This window comes from Pseudopipra pipra, unplaced genomic scaffold, assembly GCF_036250125.1.
Source record: "Pseudopipra pipra isolate bDixPip1 unplaced genomic scaffold, bDixPip1.hap1 HAP1_SCAFFOLD_121, whole genome shotgun sequence".
Lineage (NCBI taxonomy): Eukaryota > Metazoa > Chordata > Aves > Passeriformes > Pipridae > Pseudopipra > Pseudopipra pipra.
This window is the reverse complement of record NW_026990600.1, coordinates 86,176-96,234: the sequence shown is the minus strand read 5'-3', so window position 1 is coordinate 96,234 and position 10,059 is coordinate 86,176.

Sequence of the window (10,059 nt, the reverse complement as noted above, 5' to 3'; positions counted from 1 at the left end):
CAGGCACGCTCTCCAGTCCCCTCCCCAGTCCTCTCACAGTCCCCTTGCAGTCCCTTCCCAGTCCTATCCCAGTCCCTGCAGTCCCTTTCCCAGTGCTCCCAGTCCCATCCCAGTCCCTCCCCAATGACCCCCAGTCCCATCCCAGTGCTCCCAGTCCCCCTCACCCCCCCGAAAATCTCAGTCCCACCCCAGTGTCCCCACTCCCAGCCCAAATCCCCCAGTGTCCCCAGTCCCTCTCCAGCGTCCCCAGTCCCATCCCCATCCCTCCCCACTGCCCCAGTCCCTCCCAGTGCATGTCAGTCCTTTTCCCCGATGCATCCCACTCCCTCCCTAGAACATCCAAGTCCCATCCCAGTTCCCTCCCCAGTGCCCCTGACCCATCCCCAGCCCTCCCGTGACCTCAGTCCCTCCCCAGGGCATCCCGGTTCTTTCCCCCTGTGCATCCCAGTCCCATCCCAGGCCCACTCCCCAGTCCTGTCACAGTCCTCTTGCAGTCCCTTCCCAGTCCCTTTCCCAGTGCTCCCAGTCCCATCCCAGTTCCCTCCCCAGTGACCTCAGTCCCATCCCTGTGCCCACCCAGCGCAGCTCAGTCCCATCCCAGTGCCTGTAGTCCCACTGTCCCCAATCCCTCCCCAGTGACCCCTGTCCCATCCCACTTCCCCCAGTCCCTCCCTTGAGAATTCCAGTTGCACTCCAGCGCCCCCAGTGCCAGCCCAGTTCTCCCCAGTCCATCTCCAGTGCCCTCAGTCCCATCCCAGTCCCTCCCTACTCCCCCCAGTCCCGCTCCAGTGCCCCTAGTCTCAGCCCAGTGCATCCAACTCCCTTGAAGTGTCCCCAGTCCCATCCCAGTCCCTCCCCAGTTCATTGTGCTCCTTTTCCCTGTGCATCCCATTCCCATCCCAGTACCATCCCAGTTCCCTTCCCTGCTCCCTCCCCAGTTCCCCCAGTCCTAGCCCAGTGCCACCAGTGCTCCCAGTCCCACCCCAGTGCCCCCACTCTCATCCCACTCTCTCCCCACTTCCCCCACTGCAACCCACCACCTCCTTTCCCTCCCAAGTGTCCTTTTGCAGTGCAACCCAGTCCTTCCCCAGTTTGCCTAGTCCCATCCCGGTCCCTCCTAAGTGATTCCCAGTCCCTCCCCAGTCCCTTCCCAGTACAACTGCATCCCATCCCAGTCACAGCAGTCCCATCCCAGTGGTCCCAGTCCCTCCCCAGAGATTCTCAGGCCCATCCCAGGCACGCTCTCCAGTCCCCTCTCCAGTCCTCTCACAGTCCCCTTGCAGTCCCTTCCCAGTCCTATCCCAGTCCCTGCAGTCCCTTTCCCAGTGCTCCCAGTCCCATCCCAGTCCCTCCCCAATGACCCCCAGTCCCATCCCAGTGCTCCCAGTCCCCCTCACCCCCCCGAAAATCTCAGTCCCACCCCAGCGTCCCCACTCCCAGCCCAAATCCCCCCAGTGTCCCCAGTCCCTCTCCAGCGTCCCCAGTCCCATCCCCATCCCTCCCCACTGCCCCAGTCCCTCCCAGTGCATGTCAGTCCTTTTCCCCGATGCATCCCACTCCCTCCCTAGAACATCCAAGTCCCATCCCAGTTCCCTCCCCAGTGCCCCTGACCCATCCCCAGCCCTCCCGTGACCTCAGTCCCTCCCCAGGGCATCCCGGTTCTTTCCCCCTGTGCATCCCAGTCCCATCCCAGGCCCACTCCCCAGTCCTGTCACAGTCCTCTTGCAGTCCCTTCCCAGTCCCTTTCCCAGTGCTCCCAGTCCCATCCCAGTTCCCTCCCCAGTGACCTCAGTCCCATCCCTCTGCCCACCCAGCGCAGCTCAGTCCCATCCCAGTGCCTGTAGTCCCACTGTCCCCAATCCCTCCCCAGTGACCCCTGTCCCATCCCACTTCCCCCAGTCCCTCCCTTGAGAATCCCAGTTGCACTCCAGCGCCCCCAGTGCCAGCCCAGTTCTCCCCAGTCCATCTCCAGTGCCCTCAGTCCCATCCCAGTCCCTCCCTACTCCCCCCAGTCCCGCTCCAGTGCCCCTAGTCTCAGCCCAGTGCATCCAACTCCCTTGAAGTGTCCCCAGTCCCATCCCAGTCCCTCCCCAGTTCATTGTGCTCCTTTTCCCTGTGCATCCCATTCCCATCCCAGTCACTTCGCAGTCCCTCCCTGCTCCCTCCCCAGTTCCCCCAGTCCTAGCCCAGTGCCACCAGTGCTCCCAGTCCCACCCCAGTGCCCCCACTCTCATCCCACTCTCTCCCCACTTCCCCCACTGCAACCCACCACCTCCTTTCCCTCCCAAGTGTCCTTTTGCAGTGCAACCCAGTCCTTCCCCAGTTTGCCTAGTCCCATCCCGGTCCCTCCTAAGTGATTCCCAGTCCCTCCCCAGTCCCTTCCCAGTACAACTGCATCCCATCCCAGTCACAGCAGTCCCATCCCAGTGGTCCCAGTCCCTCCCCAGAGATTCTCAGGCCCATCCCAGGCACGCTCTCCAGTCCCCTCCCCAGTCCTCTCACAGTCCCCTTGCAGTCCCTTCCCAGTCCTATCCCAGTCTCTGCAGTCCCTTTCCCAGTGCTCCCAGTCCCATCCCAGTTCCCTCCCCAGTGACCTCAGTCCCATCCCTCTGCCCACCCAGCGCAGCTCAGTCCCATCCCAGTGCCTGTAGTCTAACTGTCCCCAATCCCTCCCCAGTGACCCCTGTCCCATCCCACTTCCCCCAGTCCCTCCCTTGAGAATCCCAGTTGCACTCCAGCGCCCCCAGTGCCAGCCCAGTTCTCCCCAGTCCATCTCCAGTGCCCTCAGTCCCATCCCAGTCCCTCCCTACTCCCCCCAGTCCCGCTCCAGTGCCCCTAGTCTCAGCCCAGTGCATCCAACTCCCTTGAAGTGTCCCCAGTCCCATCCCAGTCCCTCCCCAGTTCATTGTGCTCCTTTTCCCTGTGCATCCCATTCCCATCCCAGTCACTTCGCAGTCTCTCCCTGCTCCCTCCCCAGTTCCCCCAGTCCTAGCCCATTGCCACCTGTCCTCCCAGTCCCACCCCAGTGCCCCCACTCTCATCCCACTCTCTCCCCACTTCCCCCACTGCAACCCACCACCTCCTTTCCCTCCCAAGTGTCCTTTTGCAGTGCAACCCAGTCCTTCCCCAGTTTGCCTAGTCCCATCCCGGTCCCTCCTAAGTGATTCCCAGTCCCTCCCCAGTCCCTTCCCAGTACAACTGCATCCCATCCCAGTCACAGCAGTCCCATCCCAGTGGTCCCAGTCCCTCCCCAGAGATTCTCATGCCCATCCCAGGCACGCTCTCCAGTCCCCTCTCCAGTCCTCTCACAGTCCCCTTGCAGTCCCTTCCCAGTCCTATCCCAGTCCCTGCAGTCCCTTTCCCAGTGCTCCCAGTCCCATCCCAGTCCCTCCCCAATGACCCCCAGTCCCATCCCAGTGCTCCCAGTCCCCCTCACCCCCCCGAAAATCTCAGTCCCACCCCAGTGTCCCCACTCCCAGCCCAAATCCCCCCAGTGTCCCCAGTCCCTCTCCAGCGTCCCCAGTCCCATCCCCATCCCTCCCCACTGCCCCAGTCCCTCCCAGTGCATGTCAGTCCTTTTCCCCGATGCATCCCACTCCCTCCCTAGAACATCCAAGTCCCATCCCAGTTCCCTCCCCAGTGCCCCTGACCCATCCCCAGCCCTCCCGTGACCTCAGTCCCTCCCCAGGGCATCCCGGTTCTTTCCCCCTGTGCATCCCAGTCCCATCCCAGGCCCACTCCCCAGTCCTGTCACAGTCCTCTTGCAGTCCCTTCCCAGTCCCTTTCCCAGTGCTCCCAGTCCCATCCCAGTTCCCTCCCCAGTGACCTCAGTCCCATCCCTCTGCCCACCCAGCGCAGCTCAGTCCCATCCCAGTGCCTGTAGTCCCACTGTCCCCAATCCCTCCCCAATGACCCCTGTCCCATCCCACTTCCCCCAGTCCCTCCCTTGAGAATCCCAGTTGCACTCCAGCGCCCCCAGTGCCAGCCCAGTTCTCCCCAGTCCATCTCCAGTGCCCTCAGTCCCATCCCAGTCCCTCCCTACTCCCCCCAGTCCCGCTCCAGTGCCCCTAGTCTCAGCCCAGTGCATCCAACTCCCTTGAAGTGTCCCCAGTCCCATCCCAGTCCCTCCCCAGTTCATTGTGCTCCTTTTCCCTGTGCATCCCATTCCCATCCCAGTACCATCCCAGTTCCCTTCCCTGCTCCCTCCCCAGTTCCCCCAGTCCTAGCCCAGTGCCACCAGTGCTCCCAGTCCCACCCCAGTGCCCCCACTCTCATCCCACTCTCTCCCCACTTCCCCCACTGCAACCCACCACCTCCTTTCCCTCCCAAGTGTCCTTTTGCAGTGCAACCCAGTCCTTCCCCAGTTTGCCTAGTCCCATCCCGGTCCCTCCTAAGTGATTCCCAGTCCCTCCCCAGTCCCTTCCCAGTACAACTGCATCCCATCCCAGTCACAGCAGTCCCATCCCAGTGGTCCCAGTCCCTCCCCAGAGATTCTCAGGCCCATCCCAGGCACGCTCTCCAGTCCCCTCCCCAGTCCTCTCACAGTCCCCTTGCAGTCCCTTCCCAGTCCTATCCCAGTCCCTGCAGTCCCTTTCCCAGTGCTCCCAGTCCCATCCCAGTCCCTCCCCAATGACCCCCAGTCCCATCCCAGTGCTCCCAGTCCCCCTCACCCCCCCGAAAATCTCAGTCCCACCCCAGTGTCCCCACTCCCAGCCCAAATCCCCCCAGTGTCCCCAGTCCCTCTCCAGCGTCCCCAGTCCCATCCCCATCCCTCCCCACTGCCCCAGTCCCTCCCAGTGCATGTCAGTCCTTTTCCCCGATGCATCCCACTCCCTCCCTAGAACATCCAAGTCCCATCCCAGTTCCCTCCCCAGTGCCCCTGACCCATCCCCAGCCCTCCCGTGACCTCAGTCCCTCCCCAGGGCATCCCGGTTCTTTCCCCCTGTGCATCCCAGTCCCATCCCAGGCCCACTCCCCAGTCCTGTCACAGTCCTCTTGCAGTCCCTTCCCAGTCCCTTTCCCAGTGCTCCCAGTCCCATCCCAGTTCCCTCCCCAGTGACCTCAGTCCCATCCCTCTGCCCACCCAGCGCAGCTCAGTCCCATCCCAGTGCCTGTAGTCCCACTGTCCCCAATCCCTCCCCAGTGACCCCTGTCCCATCCCACTTCCCCCAGTCCCTCCCTTGAGAATTCCAGTTGCACTCCAGCGCCCCCAGTGCCAGCCCAGTTCTCCCCAGTCCATCTCCAGTGCCCTCAGTCCCATCCCAGTCCCTCCCTACTCCCCCCAGTCCCGCTCCAGTGCCCCTAGTCTCAGCCCAGTGCATCCAACTCCCTTGAAGTGTCCCCAGTCCCATCCCAGTCCCTCCCCAGTTCATTGTGCTCCTTTTCCCTGTGCATCCCATTCCCATTCCAGTACCATCCCAGTTCCCTTCCCTGCTCCCTCCCCAGTTCCCCCAGTCCTAGCCCAGTGCCACCAGTGCTCCCAGTCCCACCCCAGTGCCCCCACTCTCATCCCACTCTCTCCCCACTTCCCCCACTGCAACCCACCACCTCCTTTCCCTCCCAAGTGTCCTTTTGCAGTGCAACCCAGTCCTTCCCCAGTTTGCCTAGTCCCATCCCGGTCCCTCCTAAGTGATTCCCAGTCCCTCCCCAGTCCCTTCCCAGTACAACTGCATCCCATCCCAGTCACAGCAGTCCCATCCCAGTGGTCCCAGTCCCTCCCCAGAGATTCTCAGGCCCATCCCAGGCACGCTCTCCAGTCCCCTCCCCAGTCCTCTCACAGTCCCCTTGCAGTCCCTTCCCAGTCCTATCCCAGTCCCTGCAGTCCCTTTCCCAGTGCTCCCAGTCCCATCCCAGTCCCTCCCCAATGACCCCCAGTCCCATCCCAGTGCTCCCAGTCCCCCTCACCCCCCCGAAAATCTCAGTCCCACCCCAGCGTCCCCACTCCCAGCCCAAATCCCCCCAGTGTCCCCAGTCCCTCTCCAGCGTCCCCAGTCCCATCCCCATCCCTCCCCACTGCCCCAGTCCCTCCCAGTGCATGTCAGTCCTTTTCCCCGATGCATCCCACTCCCTCCCTAGAACATCCAAGTCCCATCCCAGTTCCCTCCCCAGTGCCCCTGACCCATCCCCAGCCCTCCCGTGACCTCAGTCCCTCCCCAGGGCATCCCGGTTCTTTCCCCCTGTGCATCCCAGTCCCATCCCAGGCCCACTCCCCAGTCCTGTCACAGTCCTCTTGCAGTCCCTTCCCAGTCCCTTTCCCAGTGCTCCCAGTCCCATCCCAGTTCCCTCCCCAGTGACCTCAGTCCCATCCCTGTGCCCACCCAGCGCAGCTCAGTCCCATCCCAGTGCCTGTAGTCCCACTGTCCCCAATCCCTCCCCAGTGACCCCTGTCCCATCCCACTTCCCCCAGTCCCTCCCTTGAGAATTCCAGTTGCACTCCAGCGCCCCCAGTGCCAGCCCAGTTCTCCCCAGTCCATCTCCAGTGCCCTCAGTCCCATCCCAGTCCCTCCCTACTCCCCCCAGTCCCGCTCCAGTGCCCCTAGTCTCAGCCCAGTGCATCCAACTCCCTTGAAGTGTCCCCAGTCCCATCCCAGTCCCTCCCCAGTTCATTGTGCTCCTTTTCCCTGTGCATCCCATTCCCATCCCAGTCACTTCGCAGTCTCTCCCTGCTCCCTCCCCAGTTCCCCCAGTCCTAGCCCATTGCCACCTGTCCTCCCAGTCCCACCCCAGTGCCCCCACTCTCATCCCACTCTCTCCCCACTTCCCCCACTGCAACCCACCACCTCCTTTCCCTCCCAAGTGTCCTTTTGCAGTGCAACCCAGTCCTTCCCCAGTTTGCCTAGTCCCATCCCGGTCCCTCCTATGTGATTCCCAGTCCCTTCCCAGTCCCTTCCCAGTACAACTGCATCCCATCCCAGTCACAGCAGTCCCATCCCAGTGGTCCCAGTCCCTCCCCAGAGATTCTCAGGCCCATCCCAGGCACGCTCTCCAGTCCCCTCCCCAGTCCTCTCACAGTCCCCTTGCAGTCCCTTCCCAGTCCTATCCCAGTCCCTGCAGTCCCTTTCCCAGTGCTCCCAGTCCCATCCCAGTCCCTCCCCAATGACCCCCAGTCCCATCCCAGTGCTCCCAGTCCCCCTCACCCCCCCGAAAATCTCAGTCCCACCCCAGTGTCCCCACTCCCAGCCCAAATCCCCCCAGTGTCCCCAGTCCCTCTCCAGCTTCCCCAGTCCCATCCCCATCCCTCCCCACTGCCCCAGTCCCTCCCAGTGCATGTCAGTCCTTTTCCCCGATGCATCCCACTCCCTCCCTAGAACATCCAAGTCCCATCCCAGTTCCCTCCCCAGTGCCCCTGACCCATCCCCAGCCCTCCCGTGACCTCAGTCCCTCCCCAGGGCATCCCGGTTCTTTCCCCCTGTGCATCCCAGTCCCATCCCAGGCCCACTCCCCAGTCCTGTCACAGTCCTCTTGCAGTCCCTTCCCAGTCCCTTTCCCAGTGCTCCCAGTCCCATCCCAGTTCCCTCCCCAGTGACCTCCGTCCCATCCCTCTGCCCACCCAGCGCAGCTCAGTCCCATCCCAGTGCCTGTAGTCCCACTGTCCCCAATCCCTCCCCAGTGACCCCTGTCCCATCCCACTTCCCCCAGTCCCTCCCTTGAGAATCCCAGTTGCACTCCAGCGCCCCCAGTGCCAGCCCAGTTCTCCCCAGTCCATCTCCAGTGCCCTCAGTCCCATCCCAGTCCCTCCCTACTCCCCCCAGTCCCGCTCCAGTGCCCCTAGTCTCAGCCCAGTGCATCCAACTCCCTTGAAGTGTCCCCAGTCCCATCCCAGTCCCTCCCCAGTTCATTGTGCTCCTTTTCCCTGTGCATCCCATTCCCATCCCAGTCACTTCGCAGTCCCTCCCTGCTCCCTCCCCAGTTCCCCCAGTCCTAGCCCAGTGCCACCTGTCCTCCCAGTCCCACCCCAGTGCCCCCACTCTCATCCCACTCTCTCCCCACTTCCCCCACTGCAACCCACCACCTCCTTTCCCTCCCAAGTGTCCTTTTGCAGTGCAACCCAGTCCTTCCCCAGTTTGCCTAGTCCCATCCCGGTCCCTCCTAAGTGATTCCCAGTCCCTCCCCAGTCCCTTCCCAGTACAACTGCATCCCATCCCAGTCACAGCAGTCCCATCCCAGTGGTCCCAGTCCCTCCCCAGAGATTCTCAGGCCCATCCCAGGCACGCTCTCCAGTCCCCTCCCCAGTCCTCTCACAGTCCCCTTGCAGTCCCTTCCCAGTCCTATCCCAGTCTCTGCAGTCCCTTTCCCAGTGCTCCCAGTCCCATCCCAGTTCCCTCCCCAGTGACCTCAGTCCCATCCCTCTGCCCACCCAGCGCAGCTCAGTCCCATCCCAGTGCCTGTAGTCTAACTGTCCCCAATCCCTCCCCAGTGACCCCTGTCCCATCCCACTTCCCCCAGTCCCTCCCTTGAGAATCCCAGTTGCACTCCAGCGCCCCCAGTGCCAGCCCAGTTCTCCCCAGTCCATCTCCAGTGCCCTCAGTCCCATCCCAGTCCCTCCCTACTCCCCCCAGTCCCGCTCCAGTGCCCCTAGTCTCAGCCCAGTGCATCCAACTCCCTTGAAGTGTCCCCAGTCCCATCCCAGTCCCTCCCCAGTTCATTGTGCTCCTTTTCCCTGTGCATCCCATTCCCATCCCAGTCACTTCGCAGTCTCTCCCTGCTCCCTCCCCAGTTCCCCCAGTCCTAGCCCATTGCCACCTGTCCTCCCAGTCCCACCCCAGTGCCCCCACTCTCATCCCACTCTCTCCCCACTTCCCCCACTGCAACCCACCACCTCCTTTCCCTCCCAAGTGTCCTTTTGCAGTGCAACCCAGTCCTTCCCCAGTTTGCCTAGTCCCATCCCGGTCCCTCCTAAGTGATTCCCAGTCCCTCCCCAGTCCCTTCCCAGTACAACTGCATCCCATCCCAGTCACAGCAGTCCCATCCCAGTGGTCCCAGTCCCTCCCCAGAGATTCTCATGCCCATCCCAGGCACGCTCTCCAGTCCCCTCTCCAGTCCTCTCACAGTCCCCTTGCAGTCCCTTCCCAGTCCTATCCCAGTCCCTGCAGTCCCTTTCCCAGTGCTCCCAGTCCCATCCCAGTCCCTCCCCAATGACCCCCAGTCCCATCCCAGTGCTCCCAGTCCCCCTCACCCCCCCGAAAATCTCAGTCCCACCCCAGTGTCCCCACTCCCAGCCCAAATCCCCCCAGTGTCCCCAGTCCCTCTCCAGCGTCCCCAGTCCCATCCCCATCCCTCCCCACTGCCCCAGTCCCTCCCAGTGCATGTCAGTCCTTTTCCCCGATGCATCCCACTCCCTCCCTAGAACATCCAAGTCCCATCCCAGTTCCCTCCCCAGTGCCCCTGACCCATCCCCAGCCCTCCCGTGACCTCAGTCCCTCCCCAGGGCATCCCGGTTCTTTCCCCCTGTGCATCCCAGTCCCATCCCAGGCCCACTCCCCAGTCCTGTCACAGTCCTCTTGCAGTCCCTTCCCAGTCCCTTTCCCAGTGCTCCCAGTCCCATCCCAGTTCCCTCCCCAGTGACCTCCGTCCCATCCCTCTGCCCACCCAGCGCAGCTCAGTCCCATCCCAGTGCCTGTAGTCCCACTGTCCCCAATCCCTCCCCAGTGACCCCTGTCCCATCCCACTTCCCCCAGTCCCTCCCTTGAGAATTCCAGTTGCACTCCAGCGCCCCCAGTGCCAGCCCAGTTCTCCCCAGTCCATCTCCAGTGCCCTCAGTCCCATCCCAGTCCCTCCCTACTCCCCCCAGTCCCGCTCCAGTGCCCCTAGTCTCAGCCCAGTGCATCCAACTCCCTTGAAGTGTCCCCAGTCCCATCCCAGTCCCTCCCCAGTTCATTGTGCTCCTTTTCCCTGTGCATCCCATTCCCATCCCAGTACCATCCCAGTTCCCTTCCCTGCTCCCTCCCCAGTTCCCCCAGTCCTAGCCCAGTGCCACCAGTGCTCCCAGTCCCACCCCAGTGCCCCCACTCTCATCCCACTCTCTCCCCACTTCCCCCACTGCAACCCACCACCTCCTTT